General features: G+C 31.9%; 1 protein-coding gene across 6 annotated transcripts in view; it reads left to right on the top strand.

The window, feature by feature from the left end:
* Positions 1–492: 492 nt before the first annotated feature.
* The window catches only part of LOC139489220 (paladin-like), a 108,008-nt gene continuing 98,757 nt past the window's right edge, over positions 493–9,743 (top strand). For 5 of the 6 annotated variants that reach the window (XM_071275433.1, XM_071275431.1, XM_071275432.1 and 2 more), the window contains exons 1-3: positions 493–579; positions 3,549–3,682; positions 4,699–4,778. The gene's annotated coding sequence lies outside the window, so the exon portion shown is untranslated. The remainder of the gene's footprint in view (positions 580–3,548; positions 3,683–4,698; positions 4,779–9,743) is intronic. The other variant, XM_071275430.1, reaches the window with a different exon arrangement.

Here is a 9,743-nt window from a genome sequence, read left to right as displayed (position 1 = left end):
TGTATTCTGGCTATCCTGTTACTTTTTTTACATATCATCGAGAGATTTTTTTGACTTTTAAATTCGATTATTAGGATTTGACTACTCTTATAATATTTTTCACCGGCACTTGTCTCAGAAAAAAATTAATCCCTAAAAAAAATATTTGGAACAAGTGTTACATTTCCTTTTTTTGAACACGGAATCCATGGACAATGGGAGATAAGGGAGCTACCATTTGATTTTTATGGGGGGGCTAGGATGAAAATTTTTGTCCTGCATTTTTTTTTAGCTGTAATCTCTGTCCTGCATTTTTATTTTTTACTCTATTCGGTCCTGCCTTTTTTTTTTACTAGTTTATCCTGACTTTTTTTACACAAATTGTCATCCTGCCTTTTTTTTTTAACAAGTTTCTCATCCTGCCTTTTTTTTTTACTCAAAACTCCTGTCCTGCCTATTTTTTTCAAATTTCATCCTAGCCCCCCCATAAAAATCAAATGGTAGCTCCCTAATCCAATATCATATGATGATGAAGGCCAGAAGGGCGCTTTTTCCATGAGCTTTCGGATATGAATGTTACAGTCAGCAAGGATTTGTATGGTACAATAAATTTATACTACAGTCTATGCAAAAGACCACGAGTTTCCAATCCTTCTAACTATACAAATCCTTGGTTACAGCCATTAACAGCTGACAAAATTTTGAGTGACCCACTAGTCTGCACTATATATCTTTATCATCTAGACTATAGGGACCAGCTGAAGGACGCCTACGGGTGCGGGAGTTTCCCGCTACATTGAAGACCCATCAGTGGCTTCTGGCTGTTGTCTGGTCTATGGTTGTGTTGTTGTCGCTTTGACACATTCCCCATTTCCTTTCTCAATTTTATGAACACACAAATTAGGCAGCAACCATTTGATTTTCTGGGGGGGTGGGGTGGCTATGGATTTTTTTCTGGACAAACTTTTTTTTTCGCATGTGGCGAAAAACAATCTATTTTTTTCGCAACAAGTCTTAATTTTTTTCTCCAAAAACTGGAAACAAACTTTAAAAAAAAAAAAAAATCCATAGCCCCCTCCCTCCCCCGAAAATCAAATGGTTGCTGCCTTATGTGAATGCGGATATCTTTCACAGATTTTGTTTATTTTACTATTTGCCGGACGTTTTTCTCCATGAATAAAATTAATTACTGTAAATTTAGGGATTATTGAAAAAAATGCAAGTTTAATTTATTGCTCTTAAAGCTTATAATCCTGTGGCATTTTTCGCAATAATAAAAACATTGCAATACAGGAGGGTTACACTAAGTGAATGGGGTTACCTTCATGACGAATAATGGTAAAAATTCTTGCCTAATGACGTTAACAGTAATTTTTGGTGCATGACGATAAAATGTGCACTTTCATGTAGACGATAAAAAAATCAATTGATTTTGACAAATCACGTTAATTTTTTTCCAAAAATAATGGTAACAATACGGTAATTAATTGAGAGCGCCGATGAATCAGTTTAAGGATATTTTGACGAATCATGGTAAAATTTTAATCAATTTGACACTATAGGTAGCTGGAATGGCCATTTGACACCTAACGGTATAACAGTATAAGGCATTACTACCCTCATACAGTACTTGGCAGATTCAGAACTTTTCATATAATGAGGGGCACTCAGACTGACCTAACAAGGGGGGTGGGGGCAGGGATCCAGTCAGGCATATTAAGTTTTCCTTATATGATAAAACCAAATTTTACCCTCAAGATGGGGGGAGCCTAAATCTGAATTTACAGTATATCATTATTTTGTTCTTGTTTTAAAATTGCTCGCTTAAAATGCTGGTATATATGTTTTAGCTTTTTGTTCAAATAGACTGGCATATTATTCCATAGGTGGATCCAGGTCCTCCCTTTCGTGGGAAAAATTTGTTTGATTATATAGGGAATCACTGAAGTGTGACTGGAGCGGCCCCCTCCTTACAAAAAGTACTGGATCTGCTACTGTATTCACAGGAATATTGGAAATTGATCGAATTAAAAGTCTGTTATTAATAAAGTTGACTATTATAGTAGAGCTTCCCAGTCAGCACCATAAGCCACTAGTGACCGATGCCCTAGACTAGTAAATTATATTGATGCTGACTTGTGAAAATTTTTCAAAATTTTATATAGTCATATAGGCGCAGACCGGCTTCCTGTGGCATAATATTTAGACTGCTGTAAAATAGTCTCTTCCAACAGCAAGAATGTATTAAATTCATCAAATAAGTAAAAATATAAAACACCAAACAATTTATTGATATATATGAAAAAGGGGAGTCCATTCCACAAGCATCTGTGGCCTATAGGAGACTGATTAATTCACAAAACTCATATGAATGTGCTCCCTACAGTACCGTTACAAATCTTAAATAAACCTTGTCCAGGTTAAATAAAAAAGAAAGGAGGAAATAAAAAATCACAGCTATAGCAAAAAAAAAGTTGAAAAGAAGATAGAATAGTTTTAAAGCAAACACTACATATAGATTGCTCGGAAGCACAATTGTATTATATGTCTCTGTTATTGATATATGATTTTAAGTCCACAACAAAAACACCTTGATGAGTTGTATCATGTTTAGTTACATGTACTCTTTTAAGAGTAAATAATAACTTGCTTTATTATTGGCAAGTATTGTAAAAGAGATACATGTATTATCATGATTATTGTTATTCTATTTGAAAAAATATGTATATATTTTCTGATTAATATTATGGGGACGGAGTCCCCAATAACAGTAGAAAATTCAATAAAAAAAAAATACGGGAAAATTTCCCGAATTTTTCATTGTACTAATGAACTCAAAATCGTTCAAATTTTTTTTGTCGTGTTTTGAAATCCCGGTCAGCGCAGAAATGTACAATGTACTTCCTTTTTCCGGTCTCGTTTGTATGAAACTTTGAGTAAAATATATATTTATCAGTCTAGTACAAAATAGGAAGGAACGTGCAATACCATTTTCATTTTTAATAATTCCTTGATATGAAAAAACGTTACCTGATGATAGCGTTTCTTTGTTTACATTGCATATGACGTCATAATTTAAATAACGTCACAACTAAATCCCTAACAACAGAACCAAAATCGGAAACGTTACGGTATTTCCGTTTCTTTTTTTTTAAACAAATATTTAAGTTACAAAAAAATAATTCATACAGACTTCATCCCCATTTACAGGTAATGCCTGCCTCATATTTATCATGTTAAGTGCATAATATTTAAGTGCATTTGACCCAACTTAATCCTTTAATTTATTATTGTAATACAGTATGAACAAATGTTTGTTGACAACTCAAAATAATGTGTAGAATTAGCAGTGTGACACATGTACAGAAATAGGAACATTGTTAGAATACAGTGCAAAAAGTTGAAATCTTACATGCTGAAATAGACAACTTTTGACTAAAATAGAATTTCAGTTGGCTGCAGTTGTGACATGAGCATGTGCAAAGCATGCTGGTTTAAAATCATGTCAGGTCATACTGAAATGTACAGTCAGTTATCCAATGATATTCCATTATTGTTTTGATTGACAGGTGCCACTGCAAACTTTGAGTAAAAAAAGGAAGAGTGAAAATTACATGATGCAGTGAGCAACAGACTTCCAACATGGCAAAGAACAGAAGAAATGTGAATATTGGTCAATTTCTTCTTGAAAAAAGACTTGTAGGTAAATTAGGAATATCTTTAACGATGATCATGTGTTTTTTTTTATGCCCAACCTACGATAGTAGAGGGGCATTATGTTTTCTGGTCTGTGGCTCCGTTCGTCCGTTCATCTGTCCGTTTCAGGTTAAAGTTTTTGGTCAAGGTAGTTTTTGATGAAGCTGAAGTCCAATCAACTTGAAACTTAGTACACTTGTTGCTTATATATGATATGATCTTTCTAATTTTAAAGCCAAATTAGACTTTTGACCCCTATTTCACAGTCCATTGAACATAGAAAATGAAAGTGGGAGTTTCAGGTTAAAGTTTTTGGTCAAGGTAGTTTTTGATGAAGCTGAAGTCCTATCAACTTGAAACTTAGTACACTTGTTGCTTATGTTATCATCTTTTTAATTTTAGTGCCAAATTAAAGTTTTTACCCCAATTTAACGGTCTACTTAACATAGAAAATGAAAGTTGGAGTTTCAGGTTAAAGTTTTTTGTCAAGGTAGTTTTTGATGAAATTGAAGTCAAATCAACTTGAAACTTAGTACACATGTTCCTTATAGTATAATCTTTCTAATTTTAATGTCAAATTAGATTTTTACCCTATTTCGCGGTCCATGGAACATGGAAAATGATTGAGTGGGGCATCCATGTACTTTGGACACATGAATAATTTTGACAAATGTTTGATATGGTTATAAAATTAGGTAATTGTGTAAATTAGCAAATTAGGCAACTATGTTGGTTGTTTTCTGCTCTTTGGTCGGATTGTTGTCTCTTTGACACATTCCCAATTTTCCTTCTCAATTTTATCAGAATTGTTCTCTGTAAGAAAATTCAGCTTATTTTAGATTAAAAGTTATACTATTAAATTCTGTGTTAGATCCTAGAAGATCCTTGAACATGAAAGTTAATATTTTATGTCCAATATAATCAGTAAACAAGAAAACAGAAGATTTATTTACTGAATTTCCTTTGTAATATACATTCATGACTTTATAGAACAGCGGATAATATAAATTTCTCCATCAACAGGTTGTTATGGCAGTTAAAATGACAGACAGAATTTTCCTATAAAAATGAAGTGTCATGTTTCCATAGAAACTCAGTGCAAAGTGAGTATGGTATAAATTAAATTTGCATCTTAATTTGATTCAATATGTGACCGATTTTGTCATTCAAGTTTTGTGTAGAACATATTTTTGAATGAACATTGATTATTGTAAATTTTTATACTTGATAAAACAATGGCGTTCATTGGAGCAATTAATTATTCTGGTGACGTATAAATGATTAAATCATAGAAATTGGTAAGTTTTTCTTAAATGTTTATTGTAAACTGATTTATTTCAAAACTTAGCTTCAGAGATTCAAATTTCAGTTGGCTCAATGGTTTTTTATCGCATTTGTTCTTTATGAAGCATGTGAAAAAGATATAAGAGGTCCAGGGTGTAAAATGGTTTGTCTTTTTAATTGTTAGAATCACCATTATCCACTACTATAACTTAAGAGTTGCCACAACCCTCAAATATTTAACATCTTTCATCACATTGAAGCTTGTGTCAGTCTTTGTAGAATTTTTATCTTTAATGTTATAAAATCAAATGTTTTTACAGCTATTTGTTATATGGGTACATAGTTCGACATTAAGGGATAGTGATACCGCGGCGTCTGTGTTAACTAACTTCTTATAAGCTTTATATTTTCTCTCTTATTATGAGCAATTGAATAACTTTATTTGGGATGTAGGCACATTGCAAGGTCCTGGTTATTAGATGTCCAGTATCGATTTTGACAAGTAATGAAGTCCTCATGCCCGTCGGACAGTTTTCACTTGACCTCAACTTCATTTCATGGATCAGTGAACAAGGTTAAGTTTTGGTGGTCAAGTCCACATATCAGATACTATAAGCTATAGGTCTAGTATATTTTGGTGTATGGAAAGATTGAGAGGTGTACATCTCATACTGGCAGGTGTCATCTGACCTTGACCTCATTTTCATGGTTCAGTGTTATAGTTAAGTTTTTGTGGTTTGGTCTGTATTTCTTGTACTGTATGCAATAGGTCTACTATATTTGGTGTATGGAATGGTTGCAAGGTGTACCTGTTCAACTGGCTGTTGTCATCTGACCTTGACCTCATTTTTATGGTTCAGTGGTCAAAGTTAAGTTTTTAAGTTTTGATCTTTTATTCTAATACTATAAGCAATATAGGTCAACTATATTTGGTGTATGGAATTTTTTATGATGTTCATGTCATTCTCACCAGTTTATTTGACCTTGACCTCATTTTCACAGTTCATTGCTCAGTGTTAAGTTTTTTTGTGTTTTGGTCTGTTTTTCTTAAACTATAAGCAATAGGTCAACTGTATTTGTTGTATGGAAGTATTGTAAGCTGTACATGTCTGCCTGGTATGGTTCATCTAACTTTGATCTCATTTTCATGGTTCATTGGTCAATGTTTAGTTTTCTTGTTTAAGTCTGTTTTGTAGAAACTATAAGCAATAGGTCAACTAAATTCAGTGTATTGAATGATTGTAAGGTGAACATGTATTTCTCGTTTGGTTTATCTGGCCTTGACCTGACTTTCTTGTGTCATCTTACATGTAATAGATATAGGAAGACATGGTATGAGTGCCAATTAGACAACTCTCCATCCAAATCACAATTTATAAATGTAAACCCTTATAGGTCCAAGATGCGGTCTCCAACACAGAGCCTAGGCTCACACCAAACAGCAAGCTATAAAGGGCCCCAAAAATAACTAGTGTAAAACCATTCAAACTGGAAAAACAATGGTCTAATCTATATAAACAACGACTTTAAGTTTATATGTAATAGTTGTAGTAAAGCTTTATATTTAGGACTACATTGTATCAACATAATATCATTGGTATTAATAAAGTAAAAAAGATAAACATTTCAGTATGTGCACTCTTGTTCTATTATACCAGAATATATTTAAAGTTTAATTTATATAGATTATATATGCTTTCACTAAATTTTAAAGAGGAAATAAGAAATGAATTTGACAAATGATAATACATAGTTTTTCATACTTTCAATTTTCTTTAAGCAGTCAATGACATGAATGTGGTCTTTTAATATTTTAGAATTTCGTAAAGATGTACAGTTAACTAAAGGATGTTCCCTACGCTTTTGACTTTTTTGTCAGATATTTTGAATCCTCTTATATATCCATGTAAGATTACCCTTACTTTTCTTCCGAAACTTTTTTACCATATTGTTTAAAAAGTTTTCTTTTTTTAAATATTATATAATCCTTGTTATTTTTCATAGTTTTTAAAAGAGACATATATTAAAAAAATCTATAAAGAGAAACATTTTGTGCAAAATTTCAATGATTCATATCTTGAAAAAAGGCACACAGACACAGCTTTTTAGTTCATTTATTTATTTATTATCAATTTATAACATTTTTTTATTCTTATTTTGAAACAGAGTAGGGAATATCCTTCAGTGAAATAAAAGAAAGTTAGGAGTTTGAAACTATGATTTAGAGAAAAGTTTTAATATATATATTTTCTAAATTACAAAGAATTCAAAATAATCTCAGTTACTTCCCTTTGTATACCTTTTGTAAAGCCCACCTGACCTAGGGTTTATTGTTTTCTAAAACAACTGGCTTAAATGTTGCTAACCTGTACCAGAAGGTTCTTTAGGAAATCTAGTTCAAAAAGTGTATCTAAGTTTTGATGAATCTACAAACATGGTCGGTGTTTCTGAACATTGAACATAGGCATTAAACCAAGTTTTTGGCCTAATAATCTTACATTTTTTTAGTAAGAGCAAAACTGACATTAGGTAAAACATAAAAATCTGGTGGTCTATCTTGATTTGTCTGTTGGTCTTTTTCTTTTGAGCCATGGCTTTGAATGTCCCTCTGGTATTTTTCGCCTCTTTTTCTACCTACTATGAAATTTGTAGAAAAATTGGAGTACCTTATTTTGGGTAGATTATGGAAAAGCAATCTAAAAACCCTATCTTACTGACTTGATATCTAAATCCTCCAATGTGTATTACTACCATAATGTTCAAACAAAATAGTGCAGTGATCATTCCTTAGGTACTATCCAGTCAATTTATAAATAAAAGTTTACCTTTTAGTTTAAATATTCAGATAACAATATATGATGTGTATTTGAATTAACATACAATGTTAAGAAACCATTCTTTATTGAAATTAAATATAGTTGTATGAGTCTGTTAATATAAAAACTGCAAATGAACAGTCATGAAAAAAATTGTTAATAATTATTATTATTAAATTATTTAAATGGCCAGGGCTGAATGTGTGAGGGCTCTATAGCCAGTCAAGGTCATTAAAAAACTTCCATCATCCTGAACAAAGGAAGATAACTCAAATTTCATAGTTTTAAAATTTGCCAAACTAAGTACAGTTCAATGTTTATTTTATATTCAAAAAATTGCAAAATGGAATTAATGTTTACTCCTCAGAGCGCACAAGCCCTATTGCTCCTGAAATGACCTCGCCCATCATCCAAGATGGCCACCATAGCTAAAAATAGAACATGGGGGTAAAATTGAGTTTTGGCTTTATAGCTCTGGAGCTAAAGCTTCAAGAGCAAATATGACGAGGGTAAAATCATTCATCAGAACAAGATTTTTCTGCCCTGAAATTTTAAGATGCATCAGAAAACTTGTTGTTGGGTTGCTGCCCCTAAATTGATAATTTGAAGAAAAATTTGCAGTTTTTGGTTATAATCATGATTATCTTGAATATTTTATAGATAAAGATAAACAGTAAGAAGTAAAGTTGTTCAGCAAAAAGTTTTTACAAAAATCTTCTACTCTGCAACTAATAGGCCAAATTTGAACCAAACTTGTTCTAAATCATCCTGAGGGTATCTTGTTTAAAATGTATACTGATGACCACGTCCATCAACCAAGATGGCCACCATGGCTATTAATAGAACATAAGGGTAAAATGCAGTTTTTGGCTTTATTGCTGAAACTAAAGCATTTGAAGTCACTCTGTGCAGGGATGAATATGTGCACCTTTTTGCCCTTAAATTTTCAGAAGCATCAGACAATCTGTTGATAAGTTGCTGTCTCAGAATTGATAATTTTATAGAAATTTTACAGTTTATGATTATTTTCTGGATATTTAATAGATAGAGATAACTGTTAACAGCAAAATTGTTCAGTATAGTAAGATCTACAAAAAAGAAATGGTCAATTGACCATTAGTTATTGTCCTTTATAGTCAATTTTTGACAATTTTTTACAAAAATCTTCTCCTCTGAAATTACTGAGATAAATTTAACCAAACCTTGCCACAATCACCATAAAGGTATCTTAGGTTAAAAAATGTGTCAGATAACCCTGCCAACCAACCAACAGGGCTCAGGCATTGCTAAAAATAGAACATAGGGGTAAAATGCATAAGCATAACATAAAAAAAAAAGCAAGTTTTGTCTTTTATTTTTTTAACATTATTTTATAAATAGAGAAAATCTGAAAGGAAAATACATTCAGAATAATGAGCTCTACCAATTGTCCATATATATGTCAAACCTGTTTGACAAATTCTAATAGAAGTAATTGCCCATAAATGACAATGAGTTTTATAATTTTTTTCTTCACTTTTGCCATTTATCATATTATGAAAACTATGATATATAGAGAGAAACATTTTTTTTCTGTTATGCCTCATTATGATAGACAAATAAACACTGTGAATCACAGAAATGATGAGCAAGGCAAGATCTATTAACAACTTAATAAGCCCTATAGAAGAGTGTGCTTTGTATTGATATACCCATAGACCAAGGTGAGCGACACTCAAGAGCCTCTAGGTATTTAAAGGGAAGAACAAGAAAATTGTCCTTTTTTATAAAGGGAGGGATCAAAAAATGGTCCTGTTTCCAAGTCTATATGAGAACTCATTTACATTGTCATTTATGGCACAGGCATTCAATTGTGTTTTTTTTTTCCTTTTTTTTTTTTACGCTGCTAAAACTTAATCCTAACTTTTTATAGGAATGATAAACTTTATTTTTTTGTCACTTAAATTTTCATTCACACCCTGTGTGTCT

Source organism: Mytilus edulis, chromosome 9 (assembly GCF_963676685.1).
Source record: "Mytilus edulis chromosome 9, xbMytEdul2.2, whole genome shotgun sequence".
Lineage (NCBI taxonomy): Eukaryota > Metazoa > Mollusca > Bivalvia > Mytilida > Mytilidae > Mytilus > Mytilus edulis.
This window is presented reverse-complemented; position numbering and strand designations above follow the sequence as displayed.